Source organism: Anomaloglossus baeobatrachus, chromosome 8 (assembly GCF_048569485.1).
Source record: "Anomaloglossus baeobatrachus isolate aAnoBae1 chromosome 8, aAnoBae1.hap1, whole genome shotgun sequence".
Classification (NCBI taxonomy): domain Eukaryota; kingdom Metazoa; phylum Chordata; class Amphibia; order Anura; family Aromobatidae; genus Anomaloglossus; species Anomaloglossus baeobatrachus.
Genome location: NC_134360.1, coordinates 30,248,067 through 30,268,199, shown reverse-complemented (window position 1 = coordinate 30,268,199; position 20,133 = coordinate 30,248,067). Strand labels below are relative to the sequence as shown.

The following is a 20,133-nucleotide window of genomic DNA, read 5'->3' as shown; positions in this document are numbered from 1 at the left end:
CGCACATCCGGCATCGTCAGAGATGTCGTACCGTGTGACACCTCCGAATGACTGTGAACGAGCAAAATTACTCACCTTATCGTTGCTCGTTGACACGCCTTGCATTTTCAAAATGTCGTTCCTCCTTCTGCGCGCCGGTTATTCATCGTTCCCGGGGCAGCACACATCGCTCCATGTGACACCCCGGGAACGATGAACACAGCTTATCTGTGCCTGCCGCCAATGTGGAAGGAAGGAGGTGGGCGGGATGTTTACATCCCGCTCATCTCCGCTCCTCCGCTTCTATTGGCCGGCGGCTGTGTGACGTCGCTGTGACGCAGAACATGCGTCCCCCTTCAGGAAGAGGATGTTCGCCGCCCACTACGAGGTCATTTGGGAGGTAAGTACGTGTGACGGGGTTAACGACTTTGGGCGCCACGGGCAACTAATTGCCCGTGACGCACAAACGACGGGGGCAGGTACGATCGCTCGTGGGATCACACGATAGATCGTACCGTGTGACGCCTGCATAATCATCACATTCTGGAATATCAACATTTTGTGTTCCTCCTATTACTGGCTCACATGCACATTTTCTTATCTGATCTGCTCTTCTCAGGGTCCAGTCTAATAGTGGTGGGTACAGACCATATTTACAATGGTATAAATTACCTGATTACATTTATTATTCTCTATGTACTGTTAAGTTTACCCTCAAAAGAAAGCAGACACCCCCTAAAAGAATCGCACTTACCAGACCCCAAACAATTAGAGTTGGCAAGTGAATGGGCTCTCACATATAAAACTGCGTTGCAGTCAGATCTCCCTGCGTTCTACAGCGGTTGGCTCCCCCTAGTGACTGGAAGCAGTATCACACACGCAGAGGGATACTGGTACCCGATATGTATGTGAGAGCAGCAGTGCAATGCAGCTGAAACAGCAAGGAGCCTGACAGCAACGCAGATCTCTGTGTGAGAGCCCATCCACCATCGCCACTTGCCAACTGTAACTGTTTGAGGTCTGGTGAGTAAGATTTTTTTCTGCTTTCGGAGGGTGTCTGTTTTCTTTTTTGGAGTGTCTGCTTTCTTTTGAGGGTGTCTTCTTTCTTTTGGGAGTGTCTACTTCCTTTTGGGAGTGTCTACTTTCTTTCGAGGGTGTCTGCTTTCTTTTGGGAGTGTCTACTTTCTTTTGGGGGTGTCTACTTTCTTTTGGGGGTGTCTGCTTTCTTTTGCGGGTGTCTGCTTTCTTTGTGGTGTATCTGCTTTCTTTGGGGGGTGTCTGTTTTCTTTTGGTTGTGTCAACTTTCTTTTAGGGTGTCTATTTTCTTTTAGGCGTCTCCGCTTTCTTTTTGGGGTGTCTACTTTCTTTTGAGGGTGTATACTTTCTTTTGAGGGTGTCTGCTTTCTTTTGGGGGTGTCTGCTTTCTTTTGGGGGTGTCTGCTTTCTTTTGGGGTGTCTGCTTATTTTTGGGTGTATCTGCTTTCTTTTGGGGGTGTCTTCTTTCTTTTGGTGGTGTCTGCTCTCTTTTGGGGGTGCCTGCTTTCGTTTGGGGGGTGTCTGCTTTCTATTGGGGGTGTCTGCTTTCTACTGGGGGTGAATACCAAAATGTGTCGCCACAAGGAGATATATGCAAATAAATAAAGAAAATCAATAAATAATGAATAAGTAATCTCCAAAATGGAGTCAGGCTACTACGCCAGAACAAAACCAATAGAAAAGGTAGCCAAGGACAATACAATATAAAATATCAGATTTTATTAAAGATAATAGTAAAAACAGTACATGCAAGGGTAAGTAATGAACAAAGTGCCGAGGCACCACAAGACTCAGCAAATGGGTTTGCAAACAGAAAATCAATAGATCATATAGGGATACAGGTATATGTTACATTCTAAATAACTGTCCCCATCATGGGTATAGCAGTCATTTAGATGGATGTGATCTACAGGCAGATCATATAATATAATTAACTGTTCGCATATCACTAAAAAGCATAAACACAGGCAGAAAAAACCAAGGAGAAATACCAAGGAAATCCCATCATAGGGGTAGATTACCTGTCGCCATTAGCCACTGCTGAGCCACACCAACACGTGTTTCGGCCGTAGCCTTCGTCAGGGAGGTGTGGTGACCTAAGGCTTATTTTTGGGGTAGGGCTTATATTTTAAGCATACTTAAAAAAGCCCCCAAAATCCTAGGGCTTATTTTCGGGGGGAAGGACATATGTTCGCCAAAACATAGGTAGCCACCCTATAATAAAATGCTGACCCTTATATGAAGGCTTGCTAATTAGAATCTTCTCCAGAAGGAAACAACCTCAATTTTCGGCTGTCTTGAGTGCTCTTTAGGTGGCACTAGACAGATAGAGTCTTTATCTTGGAAGAGAACTACTTTGCATACCCAAGGAAAATTGCCTGACCTCTAATTCTCCTTATCTGCTACTCTCTACGGAGAGAAAGTGTACACATTGAACCTGACCAAGGAGTATGTGACTCCTCACTGGTGAGGACCAGGAACCTGAAACGACTGTCTGTAGATGGAGATATGTTTTGGCTGAGTATCCCAAGAATCGACGTTGACTTACAAGTTGGCTACCTCCAATAGGTGGCTCTAGAGAACTAGCTTTCATCCTCTTGGAAGAGGGCTACCCTGCATATCAATATTTACAATTTGGTTAAGTTAGAACCTTCTCAGATTCAATTAGCCATCAGCAGTATGTTTACTTATTGACAGTTTCCATATTTTACGTCACACTTTATAGCGTAAAAATTACATAAGTAAGTAAAATAAGCTAAAAAGATGCAATAAGGTTAGATTAGAAGCATTGTAGACAGGGGCGGAACGGCGACCGTAGGTTCAGAGGGCCCACTGGCCCAAGACACTGCTCCAACTGGATGTGCGTCCGAGGCTGCACATCCAGATGAAATGCATTGCAGTGCAGAGACCCATTGGGTCCCTGTACTGTGATACACGCTGGCGGACAAACAGAGGCTTTCATGTGCGTCCTAGTGACTGAAGGCGGCTCATGGCAATGACGTCATGCATTGCAATAGCACCGACACAGATGAAAGCTGACGGCCACTGTGCGCTGGCTACACAGGAGGACGCTGCACGATGTGTGAGCCAAGAAAGGTGAGTACAATGTTGTTGTTTTTTGCATTAGACAAAACGAAGAGATATTTACCAGGATGGAGACATATATACCAAGAGGAGGACAGTAGATACCAGGAAGGGGACAGTATGTACCAGGAGGGGGACAGTATATACCAGAATGGGCCCAGTAGGGGGACAGTATACACCAGGAAGGTCCCAGGAGGGGGACAGTATATACCAGTAGGAGCACCAGTATGGGGACATATATACCAGGATGGTGACATATATACCATGTTAGTGACATATATACAAGGATGAGGACATATATACCAGCATGGGGGACATTAGGATGGGGTTATATATACACCAGGATGTGGGCTAGAATGGGGAATATATATATACTAGGATGGGACATGTATACCAGGATGGAGACATATATACCATGATGGGGGGCATATATACCAGGCTGGGGGGACGTATTTATCAGAAAGGAGACATTACTATATAATGGAGGGTGGCATCTCGCATATCGTAATGAGATCTAGAACACTAAATGTATACATACATATACATACATCTAACCAACATAAAGGGAGGGTGGGGGGCGCAGGTCCAAATTTTGCACCAGGTCCCATTGAACTCTAGTTACACCACTGATTGTAGATGTCCCATTTGCGAAGTATATAACCTTAAAGGTGCATCAAGTATTCCTGCCCGGAGAGCGCACTAGATGGAGATCAGTATGGAGGCAGTGTTGCATTTTCTATAGCAGCATCAGTACAAGATGTAAGTAGCCAGTGCCTTTCTCCTTAGACCCATTTCCTCCTTCATTGCACTGCTCTTAACTGGAACCATGTGATGAATTCTAAATTAAGGATATTTCCATCGCTCCACGAGTGTAAACATTAACTCAAAGTGCATTTCAGAGCCGAGATGGGGTAAATCCCATAAATGGCAGCAGTAAGACAAGGCAGCGCATTCAGCAGAGCGTGAAAACGAGTTACAGGCCCAATGTAATAAGGCTCATTAGAATCATGTTCTGCAAAAAAGGGACAAATTAGATCTTGGCAAATTCCAGAGTCGTCCTGTGCCAGATCCCAGATCCTGTCCCCTATCCTGCCAAATGCAATGTGGTCCTGGGAACAGAGAGAACCATTAGGACTCGGGATATGCTGCAGTTATTAGTTATGTCCATTTCCATCCAAGAGGTGATATAACAATTTCATCCAGCAGGTGGCAGCATCACTGGCGGGGGGGGGGGGGGGGGTGCTGCAATTTGCACTGCATGGAAGGCTTTGCTTCTCAATGTCATTTTTGGGAGGCCTGTTACTTTAAGGGTAGCCAGCACAGTCAACATGTGTTTAAAGGGACTCTGTGAGCACAGAATGGCTTCAAGCCAAGTACAGGCGCCCGGTGTATCATGGTCCCAGCAAATGTCTAAGTGCACCGTCCCACCTGCTGGTTTCCCCTCTGACAATGCCCTTCTCTGGCTCTAAAAATCAATCAAAGAAAAGGAGTTAAGGTAGAGGGAAAACAAATAGGTGGGAACAGGTTTGTCTCTTTTTTCATCCATTTTTCATGAACTGAACTTAAAACTTTTTCACTGTACACAAACAGCCTTTTTCTTTCAAATATTGCTCACAAATGTGTGTTAGTGATCATTTCTCCTTTGCCGAGATAATCCATTCACCTCACAGGTGCGGCATATCAAGATGCTGATTAAGCAGCATGATTATTGCACAGGTGTGCCTTAGGCTGGTCAGCACGATTATTGCACAGGAGTGCCTTAGCCTGGCTAGCATGATTATTGCACAGGTGTGCCTTAGGCTGGTCAGCATATTTATTGCCCAGGTGTGCCTTAGGCTGGTCAGCACGATTATTGCATAGGTGTGCCTTAGCCTGGCCAGCATGATTATTGCACAGGTGTGCCTTAGGCTGGTCAGCATGATTATTACACAGGTGTGCCTTAGGCTGGCCGGCATGATTAGTGCAAAGGTGTGCCTTAGGCTGGCCAGCATGATTATTACACAGGTGTGCCTTAGGCTGGCCAGCATGATTATTACACAGGTGTGCCTTAGGCTGGCCAGCATGATTATTGCACAGGTGTGCCTTAGGCTGGCCAGCATGATTAGTGCAAAGGTGTGCCTTAGGCTGGCCAGCATGATTATTGCACAGGTGTGCCTTAGGCTGGCCGGCATGATTAGTGCAAAGGTGTGCCTTAGGCTGGCCAGCATGATTATTACACAGGTGTGCCTTAGGCTGGCCAGCATAATTATTACACAGGTGTGCCTTAGGCTGGCCAGCATGATTATTGCACAGGTGTGCCTTAGGCTGGCCAGCATGTTTATTGCCCAGGTGTGCCTTAGACTGGCCAGAATGATTACTGCACAGGTGTGGCTTAGGCTGGCCAGCATGAATATTACACAGGTGTGTCTTAGGCTAGCCACAATAAAAGGACAATCTAAAATGTGCAGTTTTATCACACAGCACAATACCACAGATGTTGCAGGTTTTGAGGGAGCATGTAGTTGGCTGCTGACTGCAGGAATGTCACCAGAGTTGTTGCCCATGAATTAAATGTTTATTTCTCTGCCATAAATTGTCTCTAAAGGTGCTTCAGAGTTTTTGTCAGTATATCCAACCGGCCTCACAACTGCAGACCACGTGTAACCAGCCCAGGACCTCCACATCCAGCATCTTCACCTCCAAGATTGTCTGTGACCGGCCACCCGGACAGCGGCTGCAACAATCAGTGAAGAAACCGTCTCAGGGAAGCTCGTCTGCTGCTCGTCATCCTCATCGGGGTCTCCACCTGACCGCAGTTCGTTGTCGAACCAACTTGAGTGGACAAATGCTCAGATTCAACGGCATCTGACACATTGGAGAGGTGTCCTCTTCATGCATGAATCCCATAAAGGTCAGATGAGAGACTGGCAAATGGTGGTCACACCAGATACCGACTGTTTTTTTGACCCCCGGCCCTCTCAATACTGTAAAACTGCACATTTTAGCGTGGCCTCTTATTGTGGCCAGCCTAAGGCGCATCTGTGCAATAATCATACTGGCCAGCCTAAGGCGCACCTGTGCAATAATCATGCTGGCCAGCCTAAGGCGCACCTGTGCAATAATCATGCTGGCCAGCCTAAGGCGCACTTGTGCAATAATCATGCTGGCCAGCCTAAGGCGCACTTGTGCAATAATCATGCTGTCTAATCAGCATCTTGATTTGCCACACCTGTGAGGTGAATGGATTATCTCCGCAGAGGAAAAGTGATCACTAACACAGATTTAGACAACTGTAAATAATATTTAAGAGAAAAACTCTCAGTTATTTGACTTCATCTCATGAAAAATGGAAGCAAAGATAAAAGTGTGTTTATATTTTTGTTTAGTATAGATAAATAGATGAAAAAAGAAAGAACGGAAGAGATGAAGAATGTAAGAAAGAAAAAAAAAAAGAAAGAGAGGAGGAAAGAAAGAAAGAGAGGAAGAAATAAAGAGAGAAAGGACAGAAGGAAAGAAAGAGAGGACGAAAGAGAGGAATAAAGAAACAAAGGATAAAAGGAGATAAGAAAGAGAGAAAGAAAGAAAAAAAAAGAGCGAAAGAGGAGGAAAGAGAGAATGAATGAAAGGAAGGAAAGAGAGGAGAGGAAGGAAGGAAGCAAGGAAGGAAGAAAGGAAGAAAGGAAGGAAGGAAGAAAGGAAGAGATGAAGAATGAAAGAAAGAGAGGAGGAAAGAAAGACAGAGAGGACGAAATAAAGAGAGAAAGAAGGACAGAAGGAAAGAAAGAGAGGACGAAAGAGAGGATGAAAGAAAAAAAGGATAAAAGGAGATAAGAGAGAAAGAAAAAGAGAGAAAGAAAGAAAAAAAGATCGAAAGAGAGAGGAGGAAAGAGATAATGAATGAAAGAAAGGAAAGAGGAGAGGAAGGAAGAAAGGAAGAAAGGAAGGAAGGAAGGAACGAAGGAAGGAAGAAAGGAACAAATAAAGAATGAAAGAAAGAGAGGAGGAAAGAAAGAAAGAAAGAAAGAGAGGACGAAATAAAGAGAGAAGGACAGAAGGAAAGAAAGAGAGGACTAAAGAGAGGAAGGAAGAAACAAAGGATAAAAGGAGATAAGAAAGAGAGAAAGAAAAAGAGAGAAAGAAAGAAAAAAATAGCGAAAGAGAGAGGAGGAAAGAGAGAATGAATGAAAGGAAGGAAAGAGAGGAAGGAAGGAAGGAAGGAAGAAAGGAAGAGATAAAGAATGAAAGAAAGAGAGGAGGAAAGACAGAAAGAGAGGATGAAATAAAGAGAGAAAGAAGGACAAAAGGAAAGAAAGAGAGGACAAAAGAGAGGAAGAAAGAAACAAAGGAGAAAAGGAGATAAGAGAAAAAGAAAGAAAAAAAGAGCGAAAGAGAGAGGAGGAAAGAGAGAATGAATGAAACGAAGGAAAGAGAGGAGAGGAAGGAAGGAAGGAAGAAAGGAAGGAAGGAAGGAATGAATGAAGGAAGGAAGGAAGGAAGGAAGAAAGGAAGGAAGGAAGAAAGGAAGAGATGAAGAATGAAAGAAAGAAAGAAAGAGAGGAGGAAAGAAAGAAAGAGAGGACAAAATAGAGAAAGAAGGACAGAAGGAAAGAAAGAGAGGACGAAAGAGAGGAACAAAGAAACATGGGATAAAAGGAGATAAGAAAGAGAGAAAGAAAAAGAGAGAAAGAAAGAATAAAAAGAGCAAAAGAGAGAGGAGGAAAGAGAGAATGAATGAAAGGAAGGAAAGAGAGGAGAGGAAGGAAGGAAGGAAGAAAGGAAGGAAGGAAGGAAAAGAATGAAAAGAAAGTAAGAAAAAAAGAAAAAAAAAAGTAGAATTGAGTAGATAGATTGCTAGAAGGAAAGATAGATATTTCCATTACTGCAGCTTCATTAGTAAGGTATCCCTTTATCATCCTTCCACTTTCTCCTTATGTATTACTTGAATGTCTCAAAATAAAATTCTCCATTTTTGCTGATTTTTGCGTTGAGATTCTCGGTTTCTCTGGATAAAGCTCACAAATGATCATTCCTAGAACAAACATTACACACTGACATACAAAGAAGTAAAAAAGCAGAAACAGATGGAATGGGTGAGTTTTGCAATAGCGGGGCTGGTGGACACATCTGGATTAACAGTCAGCACTATGTGCAAATAGTCCCAGCTCTACGGCAAAGCCTCGCCCCCCCCCCCCAACAATAATTGTCCCTGTATGGAGCTCTACACGGGAAGGTGAAAAAATGGACACTCTGCAAACCTATTTATGGGAGCGATGTGGTAGAACGCACAAAATCTGCAGCTACAATGAGGCTGGAGATATTAATCATTCGTTTTCAAGGATGAGTGTTTTGGGGGCTGCAAAATTTGCATAAGTAAAAGAAAAGAGGGAAAAAAAAGAAGCTGCACATGGGTGTGTGATAAATGTAAGGGGTCTATAATCCAAATATATTTCATTGTCAGATCTGGGGTCCGATATTACTATTAAGTATCTTTTCCAGAGGGGTCTTATATTTATATAGGGGTCTGGAGTACAAAAACAAAGAATAAGTTATTTACATAGATTCTAGTCTGGGGTTTAATATTCATATGGGGTAGGGGTCTGATCTTGGTTCTTATACATAAGAAGCTGGTGTGGGGTCTAATATTTGCACAGGGGTCTGCTTTGAAGTCTGAAGTTTATATAAGGGTCTGACATTCATTGGTCTGAGGTCCAATATTAATATATGGATCTGGTCTTATATTCATATAGGTGCCTTAATTGGGGTCTTACATTTATTTAGGGGACTGGTCTTAGGTCTAATATGCATATAAGAGTCTGGTCTATATACCTATTTATTTATATAGAAGTCTGCTCTGGGACCTGCTATTTGTATAGGGATTTTGTATTTATAGGTCTGGGGTCTGATATTCATATAGGAACCTAGTCTTGGGTCTGGTATTATGTATATACAGTAGAAGTCTTGTCTGGGGTCTGATATTTATATACAGGTCTTGTCTGGGGTCTTAAATTTATAAATTGATCTTGTCTGGGGTCTGACATTCATATAGAGACTGATATTTCTATAGGAGTCTGACATTCATATAAGGGTATTATATTTATATATGAGTTATATATGTATATAGGGATCTGGTATTTATATAAAAGTCTTGTCTGGGGTTTGATATTTATATAGAGGTCTGGTCTGGGTTCTTAAATTTATTTACAGGTCGTTTCGGGTCAGACATTCACATAGGGGTCTGGTCTGGGGTCTGGTATTTATATAGAGGTCTTGCTGGGATTTGATTTTTATATAGAGATCTGGTCTGGCGTCTTAAATTTATATAGAGGCCTAATCTGCAGTCTGATATTCATATAAAGATCTGGACTGGGGACTTATATTTATGTATGGGGTCTTATATAAATATCAAACCCCAGACAAGACCCCTATATAAATATAAGACCCCATACATAAATATAAGTCCCCAGTCCAGACCCCTATATGAATATCAGACTGCAGATTAGACCTCTATACAAATTTAAGACCCCAGACCAGACCCTATATAAATATAAGACCCCGTACTTAAATATAACTCCTCAGATCAGACCCTTATACGAATGTCAGGCTCCTATATAAATATCAGACCCCAGTCCAAACCCTTATATGAATGTCAGACCGCAGAATAGACCTCTGCATATTTGTAGAACCCCAGACCAGTCTCTTATATAAATATCAAACCCCAGACAAGACCCCTATTTAAATATAAGAGTCTGGTCTGGTGTCCTACAAATATGTAGAGGTCTATTCTGCGGTCTGACATTCATATAGGGGTCTGGACTGGGGACTTATATTTATGTATTGGGTCTTATATTTATATAGGGGTCTTGTCTGGGGTTTGATATTTATATAAGAGTCTGTTCTGGGGGTCCTACATTTACGTAGAGGTCTATTCTGCGGTCTGACATTTATATAGGGGTCTGGACTGGGGTCTGATAGTTATATAGGAGCTTGACATTCGTATAAGGGTCTGGTCTGAGGACTTATATTTAAGTATGGGGTCTTATATTTATATAGGGTCTGGTCTGGGGTTTGATATTTATATAAGAGTCTGCTCTGGGGGTCCTACATTTATGTAGAGGTCTATTCTGCGGTCTGACATTCATATAGGGGTCTGGACTGGGGTCTGATATTTATATAGGAGCCTGACATTCGTATAAGGGTCTGGTCTGAGGACTTATATTTAAGTATGGGGTCTTATATTTATATAGGGTCTGGTCTGGGGTTTGATATTTATATAAGAGTCTGCTCTGGGGGTCCTACATTTATGTAGAGGTCTATTCTGCGGTCTGACATTTATGTAGGGGTCTGGACTGGGGTCTGATATTTATATAGGAGCCTGACATTCGTATACGGGTCTGGTCTGATGACTTATATTTAAGTATGGGGTCTTATATTTATATAGGGTCTGGTTTGGGGCCTGGACTGCTGTATATATCCCATTTAGGGATTTAGTGTGGAATTTGACATTAATATAGAGTGTCTGACAAATTGAGAAAGTCTAATTTAGGCTCCAAAATTAAAACAAGGATTTTGTCTGGGGTGAAAAATAATTATAGGGGCCTGGTCTAGTTTCTGAAAATAATTTAGCATTTGGTCTAGTTTGTGAAATGACTATAGTGGGTGTGAATATAGTCAAAGGGTCTGGGGTCTGTTATTAACATGGTGGTCTGGTCTAATATTTTCTATCTGTTTATTGAAATTAGACCACAACTATTTCGTGGCACCCGCTGCTTGAGTATAACCCTGTTGCCGCAGCTCCTCGCTCGCTCGCTCCTTATGTCTTCAGTCTTTGGACCAGCACTGACCGGGCCACATGAGTATGTAATATTTATTATGAAGAATGCAGCAAAATGGTGGCCGTATTCGTTCATCACCTCATCTTAACAACCCCTATACATATCACCCCTCTGCCTATAGCAACCAGCAACTCTCTTTCCAGAGGCCTTCAGAAAAAATGAAGGCTTCTAACCGGTTGCTATAGGCAACGCCTCTATTTTAGCAGTGCATCAGTTGTATATATATATATATATATATATATATATATATATATATATATATATATATACACACATCTTCAACCAAATGACTACACATAATACATAAAATAAAGTGTGTGCGGGAGATTAATTACAAATGTCTAAAACAAAGAGCAGCTTTGTTGCTCATAGCAACCAATCACAGCAAAGCTTTCATTTTACTGCAACAGGTTTATAAATGAAAGCTAAGCTCTGATTGGTTGCTACTGGCAACGAGGAGAGTGTTTGTTTTGGACACTGTAGATTAATGAGGCCACAGGAGCTCATTACACTCTCATTTGCTTTCTTAAAACAAAATGAATGCTCCCCTCTGTGCGATATAATGAGCGGCAGCTTTTTATATATTGGGAAATCAAATTTGGTCTAGTCACGCAGTTCGAATTAACAAGACGGCAAAGCAGATAAAGTTTCCCATTGGTGTAGTAGTAACTGTGTAGTAGACTTACACCAGGAGATGTGGCTGCACGATAGAACTATAAAGGGCTGTTTGGTGGTCGGTTACCATGGAGACACTTAGGCCAGCATAACAGCTGTATACATAAACTATGGAGTAGAAATATAAAGGGCTTGTTGGTGGTCGCTGGAACTATAAAGCGCTTGTTGGTGGTCGGTAACCATGGAAACACTTAAGACTGCATAACAGCTCTATAAACTATAGATAAGAACTATAAAAGGGCTTATTGGTGGTCTGTAACCAAGGAGACACTTAGGTCTGCATAACAGCTGTATACATTAACTATGGAATAGAACTACAGTTAGGTTCAGAAATATTTGGACAGTGACACAAGTTTTGTTATTTTAGCTGTTTACAAAAACATGTTCAGAAATACAATTATATATATAATATGGGCTGAAAGTGCACACTCCCAGCTGCAATATGAGAGTTTTCACATCCAAATCGGAGAAAGGGTTTAGGAATCATAGCTCTGTAATGCATAGCCTCCTCTTTTTTAAGGGACCAAAAGTAATTGGACAAGGGACTCTAAGGGCTGCAATTAACTCTGAAGGCGTCTCTCTCGTTAACCTGTAATCAATGAAGTAGTTAAAAGGTCTGGGGTTGATTACAGGTGTGTGGTTTTGCATTTGGAAGCTGTTGCTGTGACCAGACAACATGCGGTCTAAGGAACTCTCAATTGAGGTGAAGCAGAACATCCTGAGGCTGAAAAAAAAGAAAAAATCCATCAGAGAGATAGCAGACATGCTTGGAGTAGCAAAATCAACAGTCGGGTACATTCTGAGAAAAAGGAATTGACTGGTGAGCTTGGGAACTCAAAAAGGCCTGGGCGTCCACGGATGACAACAGTGGTGGATGATCGCCGCATACTTTCTTTGGTGAAGAAGAACCCGTTCACAACATCAACTGAAGTCCAGAACACTCTCAGTGAAGTAGGTGTATCTGTCTCTAAGTCAATTGTAAAGAGAAGACTCCATAAAAGTAAATACAAAGGGTTCACATCTAGATGCAAACCATTCATCAATTCCAAAAATAGACAGGCCAGAGTTAAATTTGCTGAAAAACACCTCATGAAGCCAGCTCAGTTCTGGAAAAGTATTCTATGGACAGATGAGACAAAGATCAACCTGTACCAGAATGATGGGAAGAAAAAAGTTTGGAGAAGAAAGGGAACAGCACATGATCCAAGGCACACCACATCCTCTGTAAAACATGGTGGAGGCAACTTGATGGCATGGGCATGCATGGCTTTCAATGGCACTGGGTCACTTGTGTTTATTGATGACATAACAGCAGACAAGAGTAGCCGGATGAATTCTGAAGTGTACCGGGATATACTTTCAGCCCAGATTTAGCCAAATGCCGCAAAGTTGATCGGACGGCGCTTCATAGTACAGATGGACAATGACTCCAAGCATACAGCCAAAGCTACCCAGGAGTTCATGAGTGCAAAAAAGTGGAACATTCTGCAATGGCCAAGTCAATCACCAGATCTTAACCCAATTGAGCATGCATTTCACTTGCTCAAATCCAGACTTAAGACGGAAAGACCCACAAACAAGCAAGACCTGAAGGCTGCGGCTGTAAAGGCCTGGCAAAGCATTAATAAGGAGGAAACCCAGCGTTTGGTGATGTCCATGGGTTCCAGACTTAAGGCAGTGATTGCCTCCAAAGGATTCGCAACAAAATATTGAAAATAAAAATATTTTGTTTGGGTTTGGTTTATTTGTCCAATTACTTTTGACCTCCTAAAATGTGGAGTGTTTGTAAAGAAATGTGTACAATTCCTACAATTTCTATCAGATATTTTTGTTCAAACCTTCAAATTAAACGTTACAATCTGCACTTGAATTCTGTTGTAGAGGTTTCATTTCAAATCCAATGTGGTGGCATGCAGAGCCCAACTCGCCAAAATTGTGTCACTGTCCAAATATTTCTGGACCTAACTGTATAAAGGGCTTGTTGGTGGTCGGTAACCCTGGAGACACTTAGGTCTGCATAACAGCTCTATACATAAACTATAGAATGAAACTATAACTTGTTATTGGTCGGTATCCATGGAGACACGTAGGCCTGCATAACAGCTGTATACATAAAATATGGGATGGAACTATAAAGGGCTTGTTGGTGGTCGGTAACCATGGGGACACTTAGGCCTGTATAACAACTGTATGCATAAAATATGGGATGGAACTTTGAAGGGCTTGTTGGTAGTCGGTAACCATGGAGACACTTAGGCTTGCATAAAAGCTGTTTACATAAACTATGAAATGGAACTATAAAGGGCTTGTTGGTGGTCGGTAATGTCGGTAACCATGGAGACACTTAGGCCTGCATGACAGCTGTATACATACATTATGGAATCGAGAAAATAGATACAGAAATATTTGCTCAAAACAGCCATCAGATTTGATTCCATCCAATTCATATTTGTGCCAAAAAGATGTTTATGTTAATGGAGGAGAGGGAAGGGGTTACAAAATAAGAAAGCATTATATTCACCAAGAAGATTACATTCACCGATCGTAGGCTCCACCTGGTCCTCTGCTCGCTTTGGACTGGTCTTCGGGTCTGAGTCTTACCCCTTCACATGGTCCTATGGGGTGTGACGCACATCAATGGTGGAAACGGTGTGCGTCATGTCCCACATGAATACATGAGGTCTAATCAGCGCCGAAAGATCCAGATCAAAGACCGATCCTAAGCAAGAGGGGGGCTGCGGTAGAGGACATGTTAGAGGCAGGTCTAGGACAGGCGACTATATTCTTTAATATTTAACCCCTTTTCAGACCTCAAATGAATCCATCAAAATGGCATCCGGATTATTTTATGCAAAATGAATCATGAAAAATTGGGCTTTGGAGGAAATTAGTAACGAATATCTTTAATGACTGATTGATTTCTTTCTCTAATGAACACGTAACCTGGGGACCATTGTGACGCTGTTTCTGGATGAGAGGAGCCATGTTTTTCTAATCTTGGCCCTCCCAAAAATTAAGTTTTAAAACTTAAGTTCAATAACGTCACCATGATTTACTATAACATTATCATTAAGGGTCATGAGAATAAAGATTGCCAAAGTACGATACCTTGACTGCGACACTCATAGCCACCGGCTGAGCCCCTTCATTAGAGAATCATGAGGGTCCCCACAGTCAGACCCCCACCCGTCAGCAAGTTATGGCTTATCCTATCCACACCATCACTTATTATCATAGAAATGCCCCTTTTAGGTGACTTGGAAAGTGCAAATGAAGGATTATGAGTGATTCCCATAGTTTAGGAAAGTTGGGTGTTAACTTTTTGCAGCTTGTTGACTGTATACCCTTCGAGAATGCTCACAGTAACGATCACTATCTCACTATCAATATATCACCACCTTTATCTTTTAACTAGCTGTACTCCCCGGCTTCGCCCGGGTTAATAACTGCTGTTAACAAAATAGAATGTATTAACAAAAATGTATTCTGCACACAAAAACCACAAAACAAATAGATAGAAATGTAATTATAATGTCGGTCTCCCCCTCTGTATATATCTCTCTCTATCTCTTTGTCTGTCTGTCTCCTTCCCTGTCTGTCTCTGACTGTCTCTGTTTCTTTCTCTGTCTGTCTCAATCTCTTTCCCTGTCTGTCTATCTATCTCTTTCCCTGTCTGTCTATCTATCTCTGTCACTTTCCCTGTCTGTCTCTTTCCCTGTCTGTCTCTTTCCCTCTCTTTCCCAACTGTCTCTTTCCCTCTCTTTCCCTGTGTCTGTCTCTTTGTCTGTCTCTTTACCTGTCTTTGTCTGTCTCTTACCCTGTCTGTCTCTTTCTTCTCTTTCCCTGTCTGTCTGTTTCCTGTGTCTATCTCTGTCTCTTTGTCTGTGTCTGTCTCTTTACCTGTCTGTGTCTGTCTCTTAACCTGTCTCTCTCATTCCCTCTCATCTGTTTCCTGTGTCTGTCTCTGCCTCTTTGTCTGTGTCTGTCTCTTTACCTGTCCCTGTCTGTCTCTTTCCCTCTCTTTCCCAACTGTCTCTTTCCTTCTCTTTCCCTGTGTCTGTCTCTTTGTCTGTCTCTTTACCTGTCTTTGTCTGTCTCTTACCCTGTCTGTCTCTTTCTTCTCTTTCCCTGTCTGTCTGTTTCCTGTGTCTGCCTCTGTCTCTTTGTCTGTGTCTGTCTCTTTACCTGTCTGTGTCTGTCTCTTAACCTGTCTCTCTCATTCCCTCTCATCTGTTTCCTGTGTCTGTCTCTGCCTCTTTGTCTGTGTCTGTCTCTTTACCTGTCCATGTCTGTCTCTTTCCCTCTCTTTCCCAACTGTCTCTTTCCCTCTCTTTCCCTGTGTCTGTCTCTTTGTCTGTCTCTTTACCTGTCTTTGTCTGTCTCTTACCCTGTCTGTCTCTTTCTTCTCTTTACCTGTCTGTTTCCTGTGTCTGTCTCTGTCTCTTTGTCTGTGTCTGTCTCTTTACCTGTCTGTGTCTGTCTCTTAACCTGTCTCTCTCATTCCCTCTCGTCTGTTTCCTGTGTCTGTCTCTGCCTCTTTGTCTGTGTCTGTCTCTTTACCTGTCCCTGTCTGTCTCTTTCCCTCTCTTTCCCAACTGTCTCTTTCCTTCTCTTTCCCTGTGTCTGTCTCTTTGTCTGTCTCTTTACCTGTCTTTGTCTGTCTCTTACCCTGTCTGTCTCTTTCTTCTCTTTCCCTGTCTGTCTGTTTCCTGTGTCTGCCTCTGTCTCTTTGTCTGTGTCTGTCTCTTTACCTGTCTGTGTCTGTCTCTTAACCTGTCTCTCTCATTCCCTCTCATCTGTTTCCTGTGTCTGTCTCTGTCTCTTTGTCTGTGTCTGTCTCTTTACCTGTCTGTGTCTGTCTCTTAACCTGTCTCTCTCATTCCCTCTCGTCTGTTTCCTGTGTCTGTCTCTGCCTCTTTGTCTGTGTCTGTCTCTTTACCTGTCCCTGTCTGTCTCTTTCCCTGTCAGTCTGTCTCTTTGTCTGTCTCTTTGTGTCTGTCTCTTACCCTGTCTATGTCTGTTTCTTACCCTGTCTGTGCCTCTTTCCCTGTCTGTGTCTGTCTCTTTCCCTGGCTGCATTGTGACACACCAACATTCCATATAAGGGCGTGGCTGCACATTCTTCTGAAGTTCTGGCTGCACTGTGGCTCCCAGCTCCATTCGCTTTAATGGAGGCAGGTTTTTTGGTGAATAACTGTAAAGCGCGGGGTTAAAATTTCCCCTCAAAACATAGCCTATGACGCTCTCGGGGTCCAGAAGTGTGAGTGTGCAAAATTTTTTGGCTGTAGCTGCGACGGTGCAGATGCCAACCCCGGACACACACACACACTCACACACACTCTCTCACACACACACACACACACACACACACACTCTCTCTCACACACACACACACATTCAGCTTTATATATTAGATGTGACTGATGTATATTGCTATAGCGATAGTGACTGAGTAGTCGGTCAAACAAGATAAGAAGCATTAAGGCTATGTGCACACGTTGCAGATTTGGTGCAGAAATTTGCACCTTCTGGCAGAAAAATGCACCGAAAAAATGCATGTTTGGTGCGTTTATTTTCCATGCTTTTTTTTGTGAAGTTCAGGGCTAGATGGGCTAAAAAACGCAGTTCAAAACGACCCAACAATTAACATGCTGCATCAAAGGAAAAAAAATGCAACATGCGCACAGCACAAATTTCATAGACTTTGCTGGCTTCAGCAGAGGCATGCAAATTTTAATGCAGATTTCTGGAAAAAAAAAATGCATCGTGTGCACATAGCCTTAAAGGAAATAAGTGGCAGGCGGTTTTTTTTAGTACTGTAGTTGTATTTTTGTATTGACATTTGCTCGCGCCCCCCCCCCCCCACCTATTAAAAGTCATACTATGTTTTTGGGGTGGAATGCGATATGCCAGTAATAAGAAATCTAGTGTCAAAACTATATGCAAATCAGTCTGGAATTGAATTGGGGCTTGTCATTGCCTTTGATAGGCATGCAAATTTTGGTGCAGATTTCTCAAAAAGATGCATCAAAAAATGCACTGTGTGCACATAGCCAAAGGAATTGACATGCTGCATCTTTGTGGTCAGCCAAAAAAAAAACTGCAATGTGCGGACAGCAAAAATGAAATCTCATAGACTTTGTTGGGGAAGGAAATTCATGCAGTTTTGAGACCAAAACTACACCCAAAAAACCTGCAAAAACATGGCAAAAAACGCAGCGTGTGCACATAGCTTAAAGCAGGGTTAGGTTATAAAAAGAAAATAGCCCAAGTTCTGAACATCTCATGGAGCACTGTTCAATCTATCATCCAAAAATGGAAGGAGAATGGCACAACTGCTAACCTACCAAGACATGACCGTCCACCTAAACTAACATCAAGAAGGAGCGCACTAATTAGAGAAGCAGCAAAGAGGCCCATGATCACACTGGAGGAGCTGCAGAGATCCAAAGCTCAGGGGGAGACTGTCCACAGGACAACTATTAGTCGGATACTCCACAAATCTGGCCTTTATGAAAGAGTGGCAAGAAGAAAGCCATTTTTGAAAGCAAACCATAAGAAGTCAGGTTCACAGTTTTCAAAAAGCCATGTAGGGGACACAGCAAGCATGTGGAAGAAGGTGCTTTGGGCAGATGAGACCAAAGTAGAATATTTTGGGCTACATGCAAAATGCTATGTGTGGCAGGAAACTAATACTGCACATTATCCTGAAAACACCATCCCCATCGTCACACATGGTGGAGGCAGCATCCTGCTGTGAGGAGACTTTTCTTCAGCTGGGACATTGAAGCTGGTCAGAGGTGATGGGAAGCTGGGTGGAGTTAAATACAAGGCAATCCTGGAGGAAAACTTACTAGAGGCTGCTTAAGATTTGAGACCTTCCAGCAGGACAATGACGCTAAACCTCCTCCCTGAGGTACAATGGAGGGTTTAGATCAAAGCATATTCATGTGGGTGAATGGCCCAGTCACAGTCTAAACCGAAATCTCACTGAGAAATTGTTACAGGACGTGAAAATTGCTGATCACAGATGTCTCCATCCAATCTCACTGAGCGAGAGCTTGGGTGCAAAGAAGAAGAAAAATGTCACCTCCATATGTGCAAAGCTGGACCCCAAAAGACTTGCAGCGAAAGGTATTAACTCAGAGGGGCTGAATAGCAATGCACATCACAATTTTCAGATTTAAATGTTTAAAATCCACTATAGCTTCTCAAAAGCCAGATCAGATCTCATACTTTGCACTGACGAGGGGCAATCACCCTGAAACACCGTGTCTGCAAATTAGGGTTCTGATCTGGCATAAATCCTAGGTCATATGAAAAGGCTCATTGGAGAGTCACTTTTGACTTTTAGGATTGCTACTTCCAATAGGTGGCACTAGAGTTTGTCTCCTTCCTGCAGAGACAATTTGAATATTTCCCAGAGGGGCTTTGCAGCTATAAGACCCCTCACTGGCAGTCAGACTGGTTTGTCAGGTCTCCGCAAGGAGAATAGTCTTCCCTGTGGTCCCCACTATAGCTTCTCATACGCCAGATCAGATCCCATACTTTGCACTGACGAGGGGCAATCACCCTGAAACACCGTGTCTGCAAATTGGGGTTCTGATCCTAGGTCATATGAAAAGGCTCATTGGAGAGTCACTTTAGGTGGCGCTAGAGTTTGTCTCCTTCCTGGAGAGACAATTAAAAAATTCGAAAAACCAGGAATCATTTCCTTTACATTTCACAAATACTTGTTACTTTTTGTTGATATATCAAATGACATCAAATGAAAATATATTTACGTTTTTGGGTGTAACGTGAAAAAATGTGGAAAAGTGAACAGGGTATGAATACTTTTTCAAGGCGCTATATATAATATATATCTTCTTTCAATCTACTTTGTGCATCAGCTTCAACCATCGATTCCAGCAAATAACCCAGAACAATTAAAAAAGTGAAACAGGAGGTCACCGCCTATGTCCACCCATCACAAAGGTCACACAAAGGATACAATGGCACAACAAAGGTTTGGAACATATTCTAGATATAGATCACTGTTGTTTGTAGGTAACTAGCTGAGGCTACAGCCCTATGGGTAACGCAGGCTCAAGCGCGCCTGTCAACTACAGAGATGGCAGAATTGAGTAAGCAATTTGTAACAAACCCATTGACATATATTGCGCTGTAAATTGCTGCAGTTTTGCAATGCAGAATCCCTTTTGCAAATGTGACCATGGCGTGAAGACTTTAATAAATGTGCCCAGGAGTTGTGTGCGCCATGGTGTTTGGTGTCAATGGTGGATGCCAACAAGCCACATTATCTGGACCATGATATTTGATTACATGGCTAAAGAAGAAAACATAATCCTTGCTCCAAGTGATTGAGGCATACAACTATAATTAAAAATCCCAAACATTTAAACAGCGTTTTCCATAATCACACCCAAATTAATAATCCCAACATAATAATCAATGTAACGATCTTTCCCTGTAGCGTTACTTCTATGAAAAGTAATCATATGATCGTCTTCGGGATCTAACCGCCAAATGAATTCTAAATGACAGT

The 20,133-nt window shown here is 42.5% G+C and overlaps 1 protein-coding gene across 5 annotated transcripts in view; it reads right to left on the bottom strand.

Moving 5' to 3' along the window:
• MITF (melanocyte inducing transcription factor) overlaps positions 1 to 20,133 on the bottom strand; it is a 277,856-nt gene that overhangs the window by 256,917 nt on the left and 806 nt on the right. The gene's annotated exons all lie outside the window — the stretch shown is intronic.